Source organism: Dermacentor variabilis, chromosome 6 (assembly GCF_050947875.1).
Source record: "Dermacentor variabilis isolate Ectoservices chromosome 6, ASM5094787v1, whole genome shotgun sequence".
Lineage (NCBI taxonomy): Eukaryota > Metazoa > Arthropoda > Arachnida > Ixodida > Ixodidae > Dermacentor > Dermacentor variabilis.
The window spans coordinates 138993030-139016436 of NC_134573.1; the positions used below are offsets into that span (position 1 = coordinate 138993030).

General features: G+C 47.8%; 1 protein-coding gene and 1 pseudogene across 1 annotated transcript in view; both read left to right on the forward strand.

The window, feature by feature from the left end:
• Nucleotides 1–23407, forward strand: part of LOC142585313 (solute carrier organic anion transporter family member 74D-like) — a 572676-nt gene that overhangs the window by 319667 nt on the left and 229602 nt on the right. The gene's annotated exons all lie outside the window — the stretch shown is intronic.
• On the forward strand, nucleotides 5839–6200 carry LOC142584381 (DNA-directed RNA polymerase III subunit RPC10 pseudogene; annotated as a pseudogene).

Here is a 23407-nt window from a genome sequence, read left to right on the forward strand (position 1 = left end):
ACCCTGCCGATACTGTGGCGAACACCCGAACACATCCCATATCCTCTGGTCGTGTGGACCAGCCCCACCTCCCCTGCCTGCCCCTACAAATCTCTCCCCTAAACCTCGTGCCGGGTGGCAGACAGAAGCAGCCAGCGCCGACGAACAACGGTACCTTGCAGCGTTTATCAGTGCTGTGGTGAAGAATACCGCAAGCGAAGTTGTGGACTGAGGGTAAAACCCCTTAAACTTCGTAAAGTGGTGACACTGTCCTCTTCCGCCTTCACTGCTCCTCGTTTCTCCTCTCATTCACGCTCCCTGCACGGCCGTGACGCCGCCTACACTGCTCGAGCGTAGCAACGGCGCCAACACGCGCTCCTCGCCACTCCGTACACGCTTCTCGAGCACAAATGGATGCTGATGCACGGCGCGAGCCCCACGTGATGCTATTAGGCCAATAGCGACGCGGTGTCGGCCTCGGCCAGAGTGCGCGAGGAGGAGGCGGCATTCTTCAAAGCATGGCACTACTTTACGAAGTTTAAGGTGTTTTAGACTGAGGGCCTTTCCACCGCACCACCCAACATGAAAATAAAGCTCTCTCTCTCTCTCTCTCTCTCTCTCTCTCTCCCCTTTTCATAATTTTGTATCGATAATCATCCCGAACCCCGCGTTCCGATCCACGCAGGCTCTCCGCCTGGCGCAGAGGCGATACTGAACTGATTGAATTTCTCAAAGTAAAATGCCGCAAAAAATTCGTAAAGTACGGCTTACACACAACCTTTAGACATCATAGCGTCGGATTGTAATTTGAACGTACGAGAAAACCTAATTACGCGGAAACTCAAAACGCAAACCCCTTTTCCAGCTGCCCTTTGAGGTCTGTCTTAGCAGGAGCGGCGCGCCCCGCTCCGTTCTTTGCAACACCCTCGAGATGGCGCTCGCCTCCGTGCTTGCGCGGCAGCGGCTGCGCCCGCCATGGGGGCAAACAAAAGAAAAGAAACCAGAAAAATCGCCTCAGTGCATAGCGTTTGCCGCCAGCGTTTCCAGGCATACATTACGGTTACAAAAGCTGCAATTGCCGGGAAGCGTGAGAAACAGTCTGGTGTCTTTGAATGCTATCGGCGTTCCACTCCTAAAGGCGAAGCTTTAAGAGTCATTCAATTTTTTTTTTTCGATTCATTTAGGCGCGTGGGATGAAGAAACTAAAGGCAGATTAACTCTGCCTAGCTAGGGTCCCTCCACACGTACACATCGCTCAGCGGCAGACATGGGCGCACCCTCACGAGGGCCTTCCTCACCCTCATCTGCCCTCACCCTTACGTAGTGAGGTGAGGGAGGGTGCGGAAACCATGGAAGGTTAAATGAGGAAAAGGCAATTCGTATGCTGTTGAAGTACAGAAAATTCACTCAGATCATATGCGTGATAGGTCTAAAGTCTTAAGGTTTTGAACTGCGCCGGCGGGAAGTCTCCCCAGTGAAGATGTACGTCGAAGCCCACTTTTATGTTACTAAAGTCATAAATAGCTGTTGATGTTAGTTGTAGTTAAACATATTGAAAGCTGTAGCCACTGAAAGTGGCGACGATAGCGGGAGGAGTGACACCCGCTTCTTGACGTCACCCTGAGATCATCTTTCTTCTGTCACTGATCACTATATGGGTCAGCGGACTCCTTTATCCGACGTAAACACCGTCGAATTAACAATTTCTTGCTCTGATTGAATGGGCAAACATTTTGGTTTGAGGATGTTCGGGCACTGATAGTGCCTGTTGACATATGAGCTAAAGGAAACATCAAGATGAAGAGAAAAAAAAAAGAAATGCCGGTAATATAGCTAGAGGCCGCCTACAGTACAACCAAAACTTGTCTGTTTTATTCTTAAGCTCGCGCATTCCAACAGCATTGATAGGGCGAGTTTATGTACTGTAAACACTCGGATTAAGTTCTTTAGCTCAACCTATACGATGTCGAGCTCTTGCACTGATCCTCAAGAATAAGCCTAGCAGAATAGTTGAATGGATTAACGCATAGTTGCTTGGTATATAATAATTAATTCCGGCAAATTCTCCGTTTTCAGATCCCCGTAACCAGCCTGAAACATTCGGCATGAAAAACACTGCTATAGATTTATTAGAAGCATGAGAGCACTCAGGACATACATCCACGTTTTGCCTAGTTCGCCATCCGTAGGCATGCATTGTAAAATATAATGGTGGGCGTAAGTTTGCGTGTGAGTTGGGGTGGATGGTGCAGACGTCGTGAGATAATCTACGCCGGGAAGAGGCGCTGCTCCCTTTGTCACTGTGTAACGAGCGGTACTCGCCCTTGCCGATCTTCCGAGATTAAAGTCCTTTCTTTCGAAGTCAGCGATACAAAGCTGACGCATTAGTGATTTTTTTCTTCTTTCTCCTCAAGGAAATCCGTGCATTGCGAAGGGATGGCAACACAGGCAGTCCTTGTGTAGCAGCGGTTCGTGGTCTTGGTTACACAGATTCATTCCGTTTGCTAATATGCCGGTAACGATCTCTGTAGCGAACTACTGCACACGTCTACCCTCTACTGCTCCACATTTTGCTGCATGAATGCCGTACCGTGCGTTGGCGAACACCCAGTTGCATTTCCGTTCCTACAGCTGATCGCGCAGTAGCAGGGCAGAAGCGATAATGGTTTCGTATTCGTGCGCTTTCTCTGAGGCGACGTGCGGATGGATGGATGGATGTTATGAACATCCCCTTTGGAAGGGGCGGTGGGTTGCGCCACCAAGCGCTTGCTATTGTACTGCCTAATGTCCTACCTGGGTTAAACAATGAAAAAAAGAAAAAAAAACACTATGAACTACCACGCCCAAATTTTCTGATCCCCTATTGAGAACTGTGCTTGTACCTCTCCGTTCGGTGCGCCTCCGAAAGCGCCATCTCGTTCCTCTAGAACAAACTGCTCCGCGAAGAGGGTCTGTAGTGCATGCCGTGTAAACATTCCCTGTCTCCTTTGGGGCCAAGGTCAAACAAGGCGTGCGGGGGGCTGCGTTGTTGCGAGAAGCGAGCAAGTTCGATGCCGTCAGAGTTTCTATAATTTAGTAGGTCTCGTCAGCGCAGTTACACCGTTCCGCCGAACTCCGCCTCCGATGTTGCACCTAAGCCTCCGCATATCTTGCGAGTGCGTATTGGTACCATGGGCGGCATATTGCGACCGATTCGACGATTGTGATTGGCCGCGATACAGTCATCAGCTGCCATAGTCTAGTCGCCTAGGAAAGACGATGGTATTAAAAGCGGAGACCTTTGGAGCAGTGGGGCTGCCGTGTCCTGATGCGAACTCGGCCGTTTAATATGCTCCTGTATGGAGTGGGCTTCTGTATCTGGAGCCAGTGTAAATAGTGTAAAATAAACCCCTTTTCCTTCATTCCTAATACCGAACGTACTCGTCGATGAGCTTGGTGGATTCCTGGCCCAGACGTCACCTCGAGCCGCAAGGGTCCGAGTTCGACTGAGCTCGGCTGAGTAGAATTTCGGTGAGCCTGAGTCCGAGTCGGCTCCAAGCAAAATATATAATTTGTGAGTGAGTCTGAGTGAGCTCCGTTTATTTTGCCGACCTATGGTCAAGCGCATAAAAAGCAAAGCAGTGTGGCACGCTTTGACAATAGGAATGGCACCAGACAATCAGCGTTGTAAACTAAGCTCGTGAGTCGGGCAAATGTTTTATTTTAAATTGTAGAAAGTGGAAGGTAAGAGAAGGATGGTAGCCTTGTCAGTGTGAGGCTGAGTGTGAAGGAGGGCGGATAAAGTTTTTGTAGGTGAGGACGAGGGTCCGGAAGGGCGGTCAAATTTTTCGGCGTGAGGGTTAGGTGAGCACTTGCGGCGTGAAAGAGAAAAAAAAAAAATGAGGGCATTTGCCCACTTCTGCTTAGCAGCAGTAAGGAAGCGAGGTTTTTTTTTTTCTTTGCACTTAAGAACATACAAACAATCACACAGATTTAACGAAAGAAGGATCGGCATCTCGCTAGACACTTAAATAACAAGAAATGCAAGAAAGAGCGAGAGAGAGAGAAAATAAATCGCACAGCGCACCATGCATCATAAGAAGCAACTACAGAACCAGCGGCTTTATTTTTTAATCTCTATTTGTCATTTGTGTGGTGCACTTTTGATTACCTCCAATGTGGCCAATGCCCTAGTGGGTACGAGCCGTATTCTGGCGCTACAACAACCGTCCATTTCTTGGCTTATCCCCCGTAGTGGGTAGGAGCCACACACGTCATAGGAAGGAGAAGAATAACAACAACACGACGGGGGACAGCCACTACGGGGGGATTAAGCGCCACAAATGAGGAGCAAGCAAACAAGCAAGCAACCAAGCAAGCGAAGCAAAGTAAATCAAGGCAAGCCAGCCAGCCAGCCACTGCTCTGAGGTATAGATGTTTGTCTTGCCACAAGATTTCTATTTCGTATCTGTGTTTGCTGTCGTTTTTGCAGGTACAGCGTCGCTCACGCATTTTGCTGCGCACAGAGTGACGCGTCATTGTACGGCAACTCGATACGTTCTGATGGAGAGACCGTGGTTATTGCAACGGCCTCGCTGCATGGTTCCATTGGCTCTTTGCGCGTTCTGTCCTGCTGTGAAGGCCTCAGTGCCAGATAATGCACTTCTTGGGTGATCACGACTCGCGGCGAAACAATAATTTGGCAATTTATGTGCGCTGAAAAAAAAAATAATCGGCATCTGTATATTTTTAACGCGTCGTTCCACCAACTTGACTTTCCTACACGGTTTTCCAAACTATAGAATTTTCACGGTTCAGCGTTTCTCCCCGCTAACACTCGGTGGTGGCGTCTAGAGTATATGATGCGCACCGAGTGATGAAAGTTATTCTAGTTGCACCATAAGTTTTCTATACCGACAGCAGCGCCGGATCACAGAACATATATTATGTAGAAATATCATACCTTGTAGGAGACACGACGCGTTATTCACAATGCCGTCTAGACGTCGACACAGCTACGTATATAGAGTGCTTAATTTTTTTTAAATTATACAAATGTTCTATAAAAAGAATATGAGCGTAGCGAACGTTCCTATGCGAGGCGGGCGTACTTTGCCTCTATAGCAACATCAGCTTAGAGGATTAATGAGAAAAAAAGAAAAAAGAATCATGCAGTGCAGTAAACTTACTTGAATGTAGGCGGGTACGATTATTGTGCGGCACATAATCATCGGAGGGTCTCTCTCTCTCTCTTTCTCTCTCTCTCTCTCTCTCTCTCTCGATATAGTTATGGCTTGAGGAAAACGCTGGCCCCGGTAGTAAAACGAAGAAAAAAGAGCACGACGGTACGTTGAATAAGCACAGTATATTGCACTGACGTTTCGGCTGGTGGACCACCAGCTGAAACGTTAGTAACCTATACCGTGCAAACCCAACCGTACGTCGTACTCTCTTTTCCTTCGTTATACTACCGGGACCAGCGTGATTTCTTTAGCCACAACTATATATATATATATATATATATATATATATATATATATGTTTATGATCCGACAGTGGCAGCTCACGGACAGAACCAGGTACCTCGTTCCGACATTCGACAGCTTGCGGGCAAAGAAAAATGTGTTTGAAATTGTTAGTGCGCGCAAGGAATGAAATACTTGAGGATGATCGAGTCTGTGGCATCTCCTATAGTTTCGAAATCACACGAGAAGAGACAAAAAATCACTGTTTTCCGCAAATGCATATATATATATATATATATATATATATATATATATATATATATATATATATATATATATATACGTACACGGGCAGTCTAAAACAATCTCGAATTTCGCGGGCAGGAGCTGTTCCGGAGAGGAAACGAACGAGAAACGCCCCGCAAAATGATTCGATTCTGCGCAACCTGCGCGAATATGCTTTACGTGGACCGAGGCGAGGACGGTTTCTACTTCGCCTGCCACACCTGCCCGTTCGTGTACTACATCAAGAGTTGCATTCGCACCCGCGTCTACACGCGGCTCAAGGACGTCGACGACGTGCTGGGAGGCGCCGCCGCCTGGGAGAACGTCGACTCGACCGAGGAGCAGTGCCCCTTGTGCGGACACAGGCGCGCCTTCTTCATGCAGATACAGACGCGATCGGCGGACGAACCCATGACCACGTTCTACAAGTGCTGCAGTGCCCAATGCGGCCACCAGTGGAAGGAGTGAACTGGTCCGCTCATCTCCGTCAGCCACTGCCTCGCGCCAATTTTTTTTTTTTCTTCTTCTTCTTTGGTATCATGGAAACGCGGAAAGTGCAGAGCACGTACATACCTTGAAAGAAATTGGAAATAAGTTTACGTCGAAAAGTTGTAAAATCTATAAAAATTCGGCAGTGCGTCGTCAGCGTGCGCTCCTTTTTGTGTGCGTCCTCTCCGCGGCGAGTATGTCTTTCAGCTGTGTCGACAGGTACTACGGATGTGTTCTAATTAGAAAGCTAAGCGGACGGTGGCCGTGTTTTAAGACTGGTCCCAGATCTGAGGAATATGAAAGGAAAGACAGATTCACGATGACAGCGAAAAACGTCGGCTATAAGCAGAGCGCTTGGAAACGCGACGATGAGGTCTCTTGCGCGCAAAAAAAAAAAAAAAAAAAACGCAGTTACGTTCGCTGTGTTTTTCATAAACGGGGTGTTCCTCTTTTAGCTGCACCGAATTGAAAAGGAAAATTCTCTCGGCAGACGGCACAATTCTAAGGCCCCGGAACTAAATTACGCGATGAGGTGGCCACCACTCCTACGAGAAACCAGTATGCTTAATTGCGATAATTAAGTGCTTAATTATTTTACGGTGCATATTGCAATTTGGGAATTGTAGCCGCTGAGTTCGCAAGGCGTATCCACTTGAAGCGAATTCTCAGGACTTTGCCAGTCTCGAGATATTATTTTTTAAGGTGTCCGACGAAGTGCATTGGTGTTCCTGTTACTGTTTTGCTTCAATGCATAAATCGGCATTTTCCTAAACAAGCAACTAGAAGAGCACTGCATTTTCACCGAAAGTTTGACGGCGTATTGGGCACCGGGCCAACACCCTCTAGAGAACTTAAGGCCGTCTGTCTGTACCCTCTCCCCTTGAGCTATATACGTCTCGCAAAAAAGGCCCACACAGAAGTTCCGTGCAGCGTGCTACGAAGCTATGAGCGACGCACCTGTGTTGAAAATAAGACGCGGAAGACCGAGTGGGTGACGACGGCGATAACTATTCGATTAGTTCCGGGAACCCTGCCGCTCCTTGGATAGCTTCGGGTTACACTGTGGCTTTGGGATTAGAAAAGTCCTGGCATGTTGCGACATGCTTCCGAGCGTACTTTTTTTCTGGACGTGAACCGTGCGTGTAGTCTCTGTGCTTGTGCTGCGATTGCGGTTGTTTGTCAGGCAAGCCTTCATTGCCACGGAATGTGGATTACGTTCATGCCAGGACATGCCTAATAAGTGCTGCGTGCCCAATTATTGGGGCAATTACAAATCGGCGCCGAAAACTCATGCGTTCATGTTACCTCAAGATCAATGACAGAATATTGGGTGCCAATGCTGAGGCAAAGAAGAGAAAAGCTGAAGTGCTGCTGAATAAGGGAGCTGTTTCTTTGTAAATGGTTGCACGAATGTTTTGTTTCTCCATTGCTAAACTCATTTGAGGTTTTGTAAATGTGTGGAGTGCGGTACTGTATGTAATAATGCCTCGAAAGCGAAATTATTCGTTTAGAGCCTAATCTAGACTGGAATAAATGCATGTGTCCCGAATGTGAAGAAGGGCCCACCAGTGAAGTTTTCATGAGATATGTTTTATGGTGCACTGCTAACATTTTGTTGAAGGACTTTTGTGGTCGCATGAACGGCAAACTTTTTGACGCCGATGATAAATCAAGGCAAAGGAGCTACTTTGAAGAAGAGTGCAGCACTGTGACTTTTCAATATAAGCCATGCTCCCTGTCATCATTTGCCCGAAATTCGTTCTCAGTCCTAAGGTTGAACCAGTTCATTTCTTTATGGACGGGCTTTTTAATAATGCAGTGCGTAAATAGTTTTTCATAAATAAAATAATATTGGAACACCCTCTGTTCTCCGCGGGCCATCAGCTCAACTGTGCCTAAAAGAAAAGAAGAATATCGGCGTTCTGGTTAACGTTGTCCATAAGGGCGCGATCCCTTCATTCAACCCGTACCCCCGAGCACGCCGCCGGCCTCTTCTCCGTGACGTCACTGACCGAGCGCTCAGCCTTTCTCTTGTCTATAAGCTACGTTGTTTAATGTGTTCCATCGTTTTTTTTAATGTTTTCCGTTGCCGAAATGCCACGTGAAACCAAATCTGATCAAACATGTCTTGAGGCAAAGAGTAAAATAGCACGTGTAGGACAACAGAAGGAAACGAAGACACAGCGCTACTAACAACCGAATTTTATTGCACATGGTTACACCATATATTCTATGTAGTACAATAGGAAGAAAGAAAGAAAAGAAAAAGAATACCGTCGCAACGTAGGTTTCCTTTCGGCAAAATCATCCACGTGCTTTGCTCTACGTGTTATCTTGCGCTTTGCCTCAGGTTATGCAGTAGAAATATAGCCCACCAGTTTGTTGTCTTGATCAAACATGTATTTTCGGGTGCACGTACAGTAATTGCAACATGACTGAAGCTGGTTAGGCCATTCACTTCGATCGTTTTTCATCGCGGCCTCACCAGATGGAACGGTGGAAAGACTGGATGCGCGCGATCTGTATGCAACATTGTACACGTACCGTGCGCAGCAATTGATACGCGATACTCGAAGCGCAGGGTCGCCGGCACTTTTTTGCACCGAATGTACGCGTTGGGGACACCGAGCTGATGCATCGTCGTGTACAGTGAGAGTGAGATCCTATGTGACGCACTGGGGATGACTGTATTTGGTCCCACGGCAACCACCTAGAGCTCACCTGTGGCGCAGAAAAAAAAGAAAGAGACGGTAGCTGCCGCGTGCTCCGAATATTGCCTTTCCATCTCTGAACACTGCACATTTCCGACGCTGCTTTGCTATGGTCTAGTAGTTCTAACATTAATAAAGGAGTCGTTCATACGCAAGAGCTTCGTGTACCATGGGAATAGCCTGTCTGCGTCTCCGCAGCTGTAACGGCTCCGGATCTTGGGGTATACGAAGCCGAACACTCAGATTTGTAGTCGCCATTTGCCGTTTTATCAATCCATCAGCCTTCCTTCCTTTTAGGGTATATTTTTCTTGCTCGCGCTTCCCAACTATAGTTGCGTACGGTGCATGACTGTTTGCTGTGCATCGACGGCGAACGCAAACGCACCGACGTATTCGCGCTTATCGCCACCGGCGGCTCTCGTGGCGGTAAGCTGTGTGGAATGGACCATGACTGAAGATTGCGTTAAGAATGACGAAGCATTGCAAATGTAAATATAGTTGCAACGAACAGAGAACGAGAACTTACCGACACACGTGCTATCAGAGAAGCAGCTCGAGAAACAACAAAGAAAGAAGAGGTGGACGTAAATCTCCTTTTTTTTTGTCCATAATTTAAGAGCGCAGCTATTAGGCGCCCGTTCCTGCGTTGACCGACGGCGTCGGTGTAACCGAGCGAACGAGCACAGCGAAGGATAAAAGAGCGAACGCGAAGCGCAGCGGGGCATGAAAGACGATGATAGCGAACAGAGCGCGAGGAGGAAAGAGGAGGAGGAGGGTGTAGAGGCACCACGAGGAGGAGGGGGGAACGGGCTCTGCTGTGACGACCTTTGCAAGATGGCGCAAGAATATCGCGCCGTCGTCTCTTCACCGATTGCATGCAGAGAGCGCGTCCACCGATAGCATATAGGGAAGCAAAGCGCTGAATGAAAGGAGTGTCTGTCTGCGGCGGCTGCTGTGAATCGCGCCCACGCGTCACGTACCGACTCGCGATCTCACGATTAGCGAGGTAGTCACGCCACACTCCCTCCGTTTGCAATGGCCCGCACGAGACAGATTGGCCGCGCCAGCCTATATATCTCGAAATAAAAACGCGCGCATATTTCGCACAGTATCACAACCGTTGGTGAATTTTTTTACTCCAGAAATAAACGGTACAACTTGGGTCGAACTGGAAGGCGGTACAATGTCTCGCAGCATCTTCATAGTGTTCAGCTTCGGGGAAAGGACTGCAGGGGAATGAGAGCCGACTCCGACGGAAGGGTTCAGTTTAGGTATCACAGCGTCCCAAAGCGTTAGCTACCACGACGCAGGGAAGAAAGTCATTGATTCTAGTGGCCGAATGGAAGCAATAGGGCGCATACATGTGCTCTAGCTCGTGCTATGCGGGACGCGACGTATACGTAGCAGTCGTGTCAAAGAATTGTAGTACAGACGAAGTGCTTGGGCCGTCCGAAATCCTTCATTATATAGGTCACTTCTTCGTAAAGATCGCGCAGTGCACAGCTCACAGAAGAACAGGTACAGAGTTATTCCTTCGTTACAAGGTCATTCCGTTCTGTAAAGAGGCGCTCGACTGTAGTTGGCGTCGGCATGAGCGAAGCATTCGTACGGTTTGAAAACCGTGCTGCTGTGTGTTGTGCCAGGGGTTCCAACACTCCCAATGTTAGTTCTAGTAGAACACGTAAATACCCAAGAAAGTGGATGGGGAAACCGGCGTCGCAGTAGTTCAAATGGTTACAGCATCGCACGCGTACTGCGAAGACGTGGGCTCGTTCTCTACCTGCGGCAAGCTGTGTTTCAGCCGATTTCATTGCCTTTATTTACCATTCTTTTCATTCATTTAGTAAGTACGAGTAATTTGCCCTATGTTTTTCTTGGTGTCTTTCTTTGTTGGGAGGCTTCTCGCGATATACCCAATAACATTTATTTTATACATCTTTCGTACCTCGTCGGTGAATCTTTTTTTTCCGATCTTCCCCTGTTTACATGATTAAGTATGCAACAATGTTAACGCGCACAGCAAATAACATCCGGAATATAAGTGCTGGAGCTCCGCGTCTTAGCTCACCGCCGCGACACCTGTTGGCGGGGTGCATCCGAATCGCAATTTGCACGTGTTTTCTGCTTTATACAGTACCTAGCCCCATGAACATAACATGATCCGTACAACTGGCGACCTTTCTCAAAAGCGGACACACGAAAATTTGTTTTCCTGTACGTCAGGCCTTGAAACCTGCATTGCGAAATCTCTTGAACCAGCGCGAGCTGCGTTGGTCCCGTCGTCTGCTTCACATGCCAGTGCTTGACTTCTGTCGTTGGCGGCGCTGTTCGCCAGCATGCCGCTCAAACAATCGAAATCAGGAAAGAAACAATTTATGATAACTCAAAAAAAAGCTCATTACTTTTTCGAAGCGAGATCGGGATGCCTTAGAACACGCACCTATAAAGCGAGACATAAGGAGGAAGAAGAAGCATGTGGTTCTGCGGTGAAGCTAGGGAAACTATGGAGCATGTTTTATTAGAATGTGAAGACGTCTGGTAAGACACGGCTATCATACACTAGCTGTGTCTTACCCGTACTCACCTACGGGGCAGAAACCTGGAGGCTTACAAAAAGGGTTCTACTTAAATTGAGGATGATGCAACGAGCTATGGAAAGAAGAATGATGGGTGTAGCGTTAAGGGATAAGAAAAGAGCAGATTGGGTGAGGGAACAAACGCGAGTTAATGACATCTTAGTTGAAATCAAGAAAAATAAATGGGGCATGGGCAGGACATGTAATGAGGAGGGAAGATAACCGATGGTCATTAAGGGTTACGGACAGGATTCCAAGGCAAGGGAAGCGTAGCAGGGGCCGGCAGAAATTTAGGTGGGCGGATGAGATTAAGAAGTTTGCCGGGACGACATGGCCCCAATTAGTGCGTGACCGGGGTTGTTAGAGAAGTGTGGGAGAGGCCTTTGCCCTGAAGTGGGCGTAACCAGGCTGATGATGCTGATGATGAAGACGTCTACCCAGCCGTCGATTTAGGCACCACTGGCCTCCTTGAAGCCCTTGCGTTCAGCGAGAGCAGAGGAAAAGCATACTTGTCAGCAATAGGGATTAGTGAGAGGCGATTGGAGGATAGGTGGAAGAAAAGTAGGGAAACGATAAAAAACGGAGACGTAGAAAAGCACAGTTCGCAAAAGGGGATCAGAAAATTTGGTTGTGGGAGTTCATAGTGTTTTTTTTTAAACCTAGGTAGGACATTAGGCAGTATAATAGCAAGAGCTTGGTGGCGCAACCCAGCACCCCGTTCCAAAGGCGATGCTCATTACATCCATCCATCCATCCATCCATCCATCCATCCATCCGCTGACGTGCCGCTGGCGCCTTACGACGGCCGCCCACTGCAGGCCTATTTGTCGAAACCGCTGCCATCCTCAAAATTCGTTCCAAGTCGATCGGCCTTGCAAATTAACTAGCTACAATTCATGGATTAAAATATGAGCCGGAAAGTAATTAATCGACATGCTAATTAGCATAAATATCTTTATTTTTCAATTTTTCATTTTGATTTGTCGTTACAATTCATGTGCACGCGCCACAGCCTCCCCGATAACATAGTTGCGGAAACTGACCGTGAAAATTTCAGGCACTCGCTCAACTCGATTAACCCTCGTTAACCATTGCTATCATACTCACTGTTCGGTTTTATTTTTCTTACTTCTTCCTTGCATTGTAATACGTTTGTAGTCAACTCATCGAGTTCCTTTTTATTGTACTCAAACACAGCAGCATATGGCCAATATCTTTCTCTAAATTTTAGGCTGTACACTTGGCTGGTGTGTTCTTTTTCTCTACCTTATATTGTTGCAAGGTCGTATGTGCTTACTTGATTCATTGCCTTCCTTACTCAATGCACCATGTAGGGGCCTTGTAAGGTATTTTACAAATAAATAAAATAAATACATAAATAAAGTAATGGCCGCCCCATCCAATAATTTTGGTCAAGGGTCACAATTTGGCTGTCTGTAACACGCAGTTTATTAAAAATTTGCTGCAGCTTAAAGAAAAAAAAGAAACGCCGTATAACACGTCGTACGGACGCAAAGTCTTAACATACAGCGATAATATATGTTGCGCTTGGATTTTACTTGTAGATGCGAGGCGGTATCGAGTCACAGAGACGTCTTCCAAGAGCGTCTCATTATACTGCGTTGAACTTGCGCAGTACTCTTTAAATAAAGTGTCTCCAATGCCAGCCGCAATTGGAATACCCCGTGTATTGTACAAGTTGGCGTCGGGCATGTCAAAAGAGGTAGCTGGCCCAGACCGTCGTCCGACTCATCCATGCTAAGGACGTTGTTGAAGGGAGGAACGTGATCTCATGAAGAATGAGGAGTACTTGGTTTATTTACAACATCTGCTCGAAGAGGGGAGAACGTTACATCTCATCAGTCTAACATGACTGAAGTGAAGCACACCGATAAGCCGAAAACGGGTCCTTAAAAACCCCTCTGTCCTCCCTAGATCTCTGGAACAGGGAAACTGCCCTTCAACCTTCGTCCAAAAGGAGCGTCGAAAGTTGTCGAAGGACGCACTTTGAGGGCGAGGGTTCACGCACTCCCGCATCTGTGTCTCACTGAACACACAGAACGGAAAAGGGCGTCGTAGACAGGGGCTGTCACGCTTGACTCAAGCTTGCGCGTCTTGGTTCCTGGAATGCCCCCGCAGTTAACTGGGACGTTTGTCAAACGACCGTGGCGGTTACCGGAGTCGCCGAGAGAACGCCGTTGAACACCCTTTTCCAGGAGTTTCTTGCTCCCATTGGTCTTTCAAGGCGACAGTGAATCAACAAACAACGCTGGGTCCGCCAAGCGTGTCTCGCTTTGTCTCTCCGAGGTGGGGGGGAGGGTCAATGAAACGACCGGACGAGTTCTTTGCGAGGGCCCTCGTTATGAAAAAGTGCTCGACTGCAGTAGGGAGAGGAATGAGCGAAGCAAATGTACAGTTTCAAAATCTTGCTGCTGTGTCTTGAGTCAGGGGTTCGATCGCACCGCCGGTGAGCCACTTCTGTGACACGCCTTATAAGAGTTGGGGTAGGGCATGAAGTAGATGGTAGCTGGCTCATGCCGTCGTCCGACTCATTCACGCTAAGGACGTTGAGGAATGGAGGAACTTGTCATCGAGATTGAGGAATATGGGATTTCTTTACGGTATCTACATGAAGGGTGGAGAACTTTATATTTCATCAGTCTAGCATGACTGAAAGAGAATTCACAATGAGCAGCCGGCAACGGCCGCTTAAAAACACTCTGTCCTCCCTAGATCCCTAGGTGAGGAAAAACGGCCGTTCAATTTTCGTCCAATGCGAGCGTTCGATGTCATCGTGGTCGACCCGCCTTTGAGGGGGAGGGTTCACACACTCACTTTCGCACTTTGGTTTCACTGAACACACTGAGGTGAGAAGGTTCTTGCAGACAGGGTTCTTGACCCGAGCAGGCGCCTCTTGATCCCAGAGCTGACCGCGCAGTCAGTAGCCGCCGCGTGTGTCCATTGACTGTGCCGACTTCTGGGGCCCGTGAGATCGCACCGCAAAACACCCTGTTCCAGGAGTTCTCTTGCTCCAAGCAAACCGTGAAGGCGACTACGAATCAACTAACAATACTCGGTCAGCCGACTCTCACTAGACATGTCGGCGCCGTTGGGCTGTGCAGGCGGCGCATTGTTTTCTTTAGAAAGCGAGTCGTCGCAGCGGGCTGGGAAGGGCGATCTTCGGAGGTCGCATCATCCGAAGATCGCCAGCCCCCGCAGGCCGATCGTAGCAGCCTTCCTTCGTTATACAGGTCATTCCATAATATAAAGAATTGCTCGACTGTTGTTGGCGTAGGAATGAGCGAAGCATTCGTACGGTTTGAACATCGCGCTGCTGTGTCTTGAGTCAGGGGTTCGACCTCACCGTCTGTGCGCCACTCCTGTGACACTGCTTCCTTCGTTATACAAGTCATTCCGTAGTGTATTAAGAAGTGCTCGACTGCAGTTGGCGTAGCATTGAGCGAAGCATTGGTACGGTTTCAAAATCGTGCTGTTGTGTCTTGAGTCGGGGGTTCAATCCCAGCGACAATGCGATCACGCACCGGATAGCGAGTTAGCATTGGGACAGCCATTGGAGCCAAAGTACACACGTGCAGGTCTCACATGTTATCGCTCATAACCACCGCGTTCACTATGGCAATATTTGTAGTTTTTTTATATATACTTCATAATTTTATGATTAACGAAAAAATCACAACATTCTTTGTGAACCCCTTCGGTAGCAGCCACAGCCTTTTAGCTCAATATGTTCTATGAAAGCCCTTAGAGAGCATAAACGCGATGTTGAAGGTCATGTTGGGCGAGAACGCGCCTTTTGAGAGTCGAAGAAAAAGCACGACGTCGACGCCAACCATCATTTGCAAGAAAAATCTCATTACGTGCACTTCACCGTGTAGGTGTGATGTTGAAGAGATACTTGCAGTTACCGAAGTTGACGTCAAGAAAGGCTCATTGATGAGTGGCATATACCCATTGGCTCCTGAGGCACAACCCCGCGCACGTGTGCACACCCAGCGGCCCCATGATACATACCGAGTGGTATAAACGAGAAGAAAAGGGATTAACCGAGGGGCCCGATTTTTATTAATCATATCATGAGAAGCCAACAAACAAGGACACCAAGGAAGACATAGGGGAAATTACTCGTACTTACAATGTGAAATAAGGAAATAATAAATAGTGGCAATGAAAGTGGATGAAAAAACAACTAGTTCCAGGTGGGGAACGATTACAAGTCTTCGCATAACGCGTGTGATCCTCTAACCAATTGAGCTACCGCGGCGCAAGGCTTGTGATTGGTGGCGCTGGCTAACACTCCCAATGTTAGTACTAGTAGAACACATAAATACCCAAGAAAGTGAATGGGGAAACCGGCGTCGGAGTAGTTGGATTGTTTAGAGCATCGCACGCGTAATGCGAAGACGTGGGATGGTTCATCACCTCGGCAAGCTGTTTTCTCATCCACTTTTATTGCCACCATTTGTCATTCTTTTGATTGAATTAGTAAGTACGAGTAATTTGCCCTATGTTTTATTTGGTGTCCTTGTTTGTAGGCTTCTCATGATATACCCAACGGTATTTATTTTATACACATTTCATACTTCGTCGGGGAATTTTCTTTTTCTGATCTTCCCCTGTTTTGATGACTAGGTAGCCGACAATGTTCAAGTGCACAGCAAATAACATCTGGAATATAAGTGCTGGAGCTCCGCGTCTTAGCTTTCCGCGGTGAGCTCTGTTGGCGGGGTGCATTCGCATCGCAATTTGCGCTTCTCATCTGCTTCATGCAGTACCTGGTGCCATGAATGTAGCATGCTTCGTCCAAGTGGTGACCTCTCTCAAAAGCGGACAGAAGAAAAAAAATTTTTTCCGGTACGTCAAGCCTTAAAACCTGCAGTGCGAAATCTCTGTAGGCACCGTGGGCGCGTTGGTCCCGTCGTCTCTTCTTCTCGTCTTCTCATCTCTTCAGGTCTTGGCTAATGCACTACCACTCCCCATTAAACTCGACCGCTTAAATGCACACTTTTCTTTATTCGCGCTCAAGGCCCTTGCCTGTTATGGCCCTGGCACCTACAATCTTACACAAGTCCAATACCCACTGAACCCTTGGGACTGTCATCCCAGCCTCAAATCTCGTTTTTCTCATCACATCTTTCAACTTCAAGAGGCACCTCTGTTACCGCTCTGCCGGCCTACCACCTGTATACTGATGGATCATATACTTCCCACTCTGCTGGCGCTCCTTTCATACTTTGTAATCGAACTGGCCACATCACGAAGGTCGGCAAGTTTAAACTCATCGGTGCCACTTCTTCTTACGCCACCGAAACCGTCGCTTCACTAGAGGCACTATAGCCTACATACGGACTCTGCCTCATTTCACCCCTCTGCACATTTACACCGATTGTCTATCAATGCTCACTGAACACCTTCACAACCACCAATACCTATGTCCGGGATATCAACAAGCCCCTCTTGTTCATTTCTACCCGGCGACGGGTGTCTCATTTTCATGTGCCGGCACATCAGGGCGTCGATGGCAATGAGACGGCGGACCTCCTTGCTAACTCCGCCACCTCCCATGGTGTTTCTCGGTTCCTCCTTGCCACTCCTTCCATAAAATCTTAGACCCGTGCCAATTCCTTCGCGCAGTGGAGTGCTCATTGGACGCGAGAGAACCGTGGCACTGGACTTTTTAAATGGATCAAATACATTACTTTCTTCCCGCCAAAAAGACCCATCGTTCACCTCATCACCGCTCATGGCCGCTTCCCTTTTTACTATTTCCGCTTTCATCTCTCATCTACCCGTAACTGTGCATGTGGCACTCCATGCTCAGACTTGCTACATTATTTCAACGACTGTGCTCTCACATCTCATATTGCTCATCTCCTTAAAGATAATCACCAGACTACCGTGACACCTGATCTCTATAACTCTCTTGTTACCGACCAACAAAGCCGGGCATTCCTTATCAGTCTTTATCGCGTCATCTCTTCGTTCACTTTCCTTCAGCCACCCGTATTTCTTCATTGGTCTTTTTTTTGTCTATCCATTTCTCTTTCCCTCTCCTATTTCTCCCTCCTTGCTCTTCGCCTTTCGCTCTATAGTGTCCTTAGTTATGCCTACTAAGGTGAAGCTCGTCTCCGGGAACACTATAGACGGAATGCCTGACCTCCCGACTCAATCCCTTTTGGTTTCCCTCCTTTTCTTGTCCGTCTCCTCTGCTGAATGCTCAATATACACTTACTGAAACTGATTTGCTACCGCTTTCAAGCCTCTTGCAGTTATTCAGTCGCGCAGATATTCAGTAAAGCGGCCCCTAAGCTCTGCTTCTGCTGCCTGGCGCACTGTCGGGCCTACCTGAGACCTCCGATCCCATGTAGCAGGTGCGCGCCGCCCCACGAGCCTTCATGCCTATACCACTGCGTCAGTCACCGGGAGCCGCCTACCAAGTGCCAGTCCGTCTCCAGCCTCCTGCAGCGCGGCTCACCCGAACATCTGCTCGTGCTTTCCGGCATCCTGCAGGACCTGCTTAGGCCTCCTCAGGCCCTACCCTCTTCTGCCGTCCTGATTATTTCTTCTTTCCTTTACTCTTGCTCTCCCTTCCCTCACTCAATTTCCCTCTCCACGCTTTTCTTCTGCTCTGTGGCTTAATAAAGAACTGGTCGGAATCCCGAGTCGCCACATGCCGTGCCAATGCAGACCTATACTTCGCGTTAACTCCTGCCCCCTACTTCTCATTTGGCTTCACTTTATGTCGGCTTGCCTCGGTTTTTATTGCGAAAGCAATATTGCTCGCACTTTCGGCCCATCGGTGGTCGTGGCGCCTCCTTACACAGGTGCGCGTCACGTGACCGTGTGACGTCACAGCCAGACGGAGAGACGGGGCCCCAGCTCACGGCATCGATGGCGGAGGCGAAGCCTTGCGCGCCGCTGCTGCGGCGTTACCGAGAGAGGGCGCTCGCTGTTGTGACGTCACGCTAGGAGGATAAATAGGGCTACAGCTCGGCTCCTCGCAGTGGTCGGCGCGCTGCCTTGCGCTATGTAGGATGTATAGCCATAAGTTTAACAAAGGGCAACGATGTCCACACCATCAGCCGAACCAAGGCGCACACAAGGGTATTGCGTCACACGTCACACAGAGCTGACCGCGTCCTCTGTCCTCTGAGTGAACAGACCATATTAGAGCACCGTCCCGACCGATCATCGGCTCAGAAGGCACTGAAGGCACTTTTCTGTTTTCTCAGAACTTCTGGTTTGCTCGAGCGACTTTAACTCAAGTGCTGTCCGTACACGTATCTACACGTTCTCTCTCCCTTCTTTCTCTTCCCCTTCTCCCATCGCCCAGTGTAGGGTAGCCAACGAGACTATTGACTGGTTAACATCCCTGCCTTCCTGTATTCTACTCTCTCTCTCTCTCTTGCTTTCGCAATCTTCCAGGCTTAACCAAGCTAAGCCTTCGTCCATTTTTTTTTTCTTTCTACAATTGGCTTTTCTCAAATTACAATTTGGGTTTCTAACCCTCTTTATTTATTTTCGATTGGCTTCAACCTGCTATAACTTGGTGGTGTGGGTTTCTCTCCTTTTATTTCGATAGTTTTTGTAACTTGAGAGGCTTAAAAATACGCCGTGGAACACTCATTTCTAGGAATGTTCTTGCTCCGCCCATTGGTCTTTGAAGGCGACAGTGAATCAACAAACAACACTCCGTCCGCAAAACGTGTCTCGCTTTGTCTGTCCGAGTTGGCGGGCAACGAAACGACCACGCGAGTTCTTTGCGAGGGCCGTCGTTATGAAGAAGTGCTCGACTGCAGTAGGGAGAGGAATGAGCGAAGCAAATGTACAGTTTCAAAATCGTGCTGCTGTGTCTTGAGTCAAGGGTTCGATCGCACCGCCTGTGAGCCACTTCTGTGACACGCCTTATCAGAGTTGGGGTAGGGCATGAAGTAGATGGTAGCTGGCTCATGCCGTCGTCCGACTCATTCACGCTAAGGACGTTGAGGAAAGGAGGGTCTTGTTCTCATCGAGAACAAGGAATATGGGATTTCTTTACGGTATCTATACGAAGGGTGGAGAACGTTACATTTCATCAGTCTAGCATGACTGAAAAAGAATTCACACTGAGCAGCCGGCAGCGGCTGCTTAAGAACACTCTGTCCTCCCTAGATCCCTAGGTGAGGGAAAACGGCCGTTCAACCTGCGACCAATGGCAGCGTCCAAAGTCATCGTGGTCCACCCGCCTTTGAGGGGGATGGTTCACACACTCACTTCCGCACTTTGGTTTCACAGAACACACCGAGGTGAGAGGGTTCTTGCAGACAGGGTTCTTGACGCCAGGCAGGCGCCTCTTGATCCCAGAGCTGACCGTGCAGTCAGTAGCCGCCGCGTGTGTCCATTGACCGTGCCGACTTCTGGGGCCCGTGCGATCGCACCACAAAACACCTTGTTCCAGGAGTTCTCTTGCTCCAAGCAAACTGTGAAGGCGACGGCGAATCAACTAACAATATTCAGTCCGCCGACCGTCACTAGACAGGCCGGCGCCGTTGGGCTGTTTAGGTGGCTCATTGTTGTCTTTACAAAGCGAGTCGTCGCAGCGTGCGGGGAAGGGTTCGGAGGTCGCTTCTCCGAAGATCGCCAGCCGCCGCAGACAGATCGTAGCAGCCTTCCTTCATTGTACAGGTAATTCCGTACTATAGAGAATTGCTCGACTGTAGTTGGCGAAGGAATGAGCGAAGCAATCCTATTGTTTGAAAACTGTGCTGCTGCGTCTTCAGTCAGGGGTTCGATCTCACCGTCCATGCGCTACTTCTGTGACACGCCTTCCTTCGTTATAGAGGTCATTCCGTACTATAAGGAAGTGCTAGACTACAATTGGCGTAGGAATGAGCGAAGCATTCGTACGGTTTGAACATCGCGCTGCTGTGCCTTGAGTCAGGGATTCAACCTCGCCGTCTGCGCGCCACTTCTGTGACGCGCCTTCCTTCGTTATACAGGTCATTCCGTACTATAATGAATTGCTCGAATGTAGTTGGCCTAGGAATGAGCGAAGCATTCGTGCGGTTTGAGCATCGCGCAGCTGTGCCTTGAGTCAGGGGTTCGACCTCGCCGTCCTGGCGTTCTTCTTTGACATGGCTTCCTTAGTTATACAGGTCATTCCGTACCATATTAAGAAGTGCTCGACTACAGTTGGCGTAAGAATGAGCGAAGCATTCGTACGGTTTGAACATCGCGCTGCTGTACCTTGAGTCAGCGGTTCGATCTCAACGTCTGTTCCCCACTACTTTGACACGCCTTCCTCCGTTATACAGGTCATTCTGTACTATAATGAATTGCTCGAATGTATTTTGCGTAGGATTGAGTGAAGCATTCGTACGGTTTGAACATCGCGCTGCAGTACCTTGAATCAGCGGTTCGATCTCAACAACTGTGCGCCACTACTGTGACACGCCTTCATTCGTTATACAGGTAATTCCGTACTATAATGAATTGCTCGAGTGTAGTTTGCGTAGGATTGAGTGAAGCATTCGTACGGTTTGAACATCGCGCTGCTGTTTCTTGAGTCAGCGGTTCGATCTCAACGTCGGCTCGCCACGTCTGTGACACGGCTTCCTTAGTTATACAGGTCATTCGGTACTATATTAAGAATTGCTCGACTACGGTTGGCGTAGGAAAGAGCGAAGCATTCGTACGGTTTCTTGTGTCTTGAGTCAGGGGCTTAAGAGGAAGCTTTAGCTCGGGGGCTCCTATCTAAATACATGTAAAAGGAGAATTCGTTTTTCTCAGCAACCACCGCACCAAATTTGACGAGGTTTGTTGCATTTACAAGAAAAACTCAAAATCTAGTGACTATTGGTTTCGAGTTGTTGAGTTAGGTCGTGCATTTTTATTAAAAATTGGCAAAAATCGAAAAATTTCAAAAACGAAACTATCAAGTTTACACCTCTGTAACTCAGCAATGAAAGATGAAAACACAATTCCGTGAATTGCATCTAATAGTACATCTAAAGCGGACAAAATTGGTATATTACACATGAATATAAAAAATTTAATCATAGGGACCTACAACGTTTGCAAAACCGTTGTAACCAACTTAACAAATTCACGTAATATGTAAAATGACATGCTGAATTTGTCCGCTTTCAATGATCTAATGGATGCCGTTTACAGAACCGCGATATCAGTTCTTGATGCAGAGCTATGAATTTGTAAACTTTGTGCTTCTATTTTTTTTCAAACGGTCACATATTTGAAAATCGCGTTAAGAAAATTTAAGCCCTAAATCGAAATTCCGCTTCCAACAGTCACTAGAATTTAACTTTCTCTTTCAAATGCAACAAACTTCATCAAAATCGGTCCAGGGGTTATCTCATAAAAACGTTTTTGCGTTTTACATGTATTTGAATAGGCCACGTCGGAGTTGGGCCCGAGCTAAATCTACCTCTTAATCCCACAATGAGAACTTCCAACAATCACTTCCTATAGAAGCCGAAGAATACAGGCGCAACTCTACATGTTCTGGCTCTTAACCTCTGCATTCACTATGGTTTTATTTGTAGACTTCCGAGAAATACATCGTAATGCTGTGAGTAACGAGAAAAGCAGAGCACTTTTCGAGAACCGCTTTGCGTGGCAGCGAAAGCCTTTTATCTCATTATCTTCTAATAACGCCCGTAGAGAGCATAAACGCGATGTTGACGGATATATTTCGCAAGAACGCGCCTTTTGAGAGTCGAAGAGAAAGCACGACGTCGACACGCGGGGGGGGGGGGGGGCAACCATCATTTGCAAGAAAAATGGTATTACGTGAACGCCATCGTGTAGGTGTGATGTTGTAGAGATATTTGCAGTTACCGAAGTTGACGTCAAAAACGGCTCATTGATGAGTGGCATATACCCATTGGCTCCTGAGGCGCATCCCTAGTGATACACGCCCATACATGATACGTACCCAATGTTATAAACGAGATGAAAAGGGGTTAACCGAGGGGCCAGATTTTTATTAATCACATTATAAGAAGCCAACAAACAAGGATGCCAAGTAAAACGCAGGGGTAATACTCGTACTTACTAAGTGAATTAAAGAAATGATAAATAATGGCAATGAAAGTGGAAGAAAAAAACAACTTGCCGCAGGTGGGGAATGATCCCACATCTTCACGTTACACGTGCGATGCTCTAACCGATTGAACTACCGCGGCGCAAGGCTGGTGAGTTGTGGCGCTGGCTAACACTGCCAATGTTAGTTGTAGTAGAACACATAAATACCCAAGAAAGTGGATGGGAAAACTGCGCCCCGGTAGCTAAATTGGTTAGAGCATCGCACGCGTAATGCGAAGACGTGGGATCGTTCTCTACCTGCGGCAAGCTGTGTTGCATCCACTTTCATTGCCATTATTTATCATTCTTTTATTTCATTTAGTAAATACGAGTAATTTGCCCTATGTCTTTCATGGTGTCTTTCTTTGCTGGCTTCTCATGATACACCCAATAACATTTATTTGATACATCTTTCGTACCTCGTCGGTGAATTTCTTTTTCTGATCTTGCCCTGTTTACATGATTAAGTATGCAACAATGTTACCGTGCACAGCAAATAACATCGGTAGTATAAGCGCTGGAGCTCCGCGTCTTAGCTTACCGCGGTGAGATCTGTTGGCGGGGTGCATTTACATCGTAATTTGCGCTTTCTTTTCTGGTTTATACAGTACCTGGTGCCATGATTGTAACATGATTCGTACAATTGGTGACCTTTCTCAAAAGCGGACACAGGAAAATTTGTTTTCGGGTACGTCAGTGCTTAAAACCTGCATTGCGAAATCTCTGCAACCACCGCGAGCTGCGTTTGTCCCGTCGTCTGCTTCACATGCCAGTGCTATGATTTCTGCCGTTGGCGGCAGATTTAGTTCCAAGTCGATCGGCC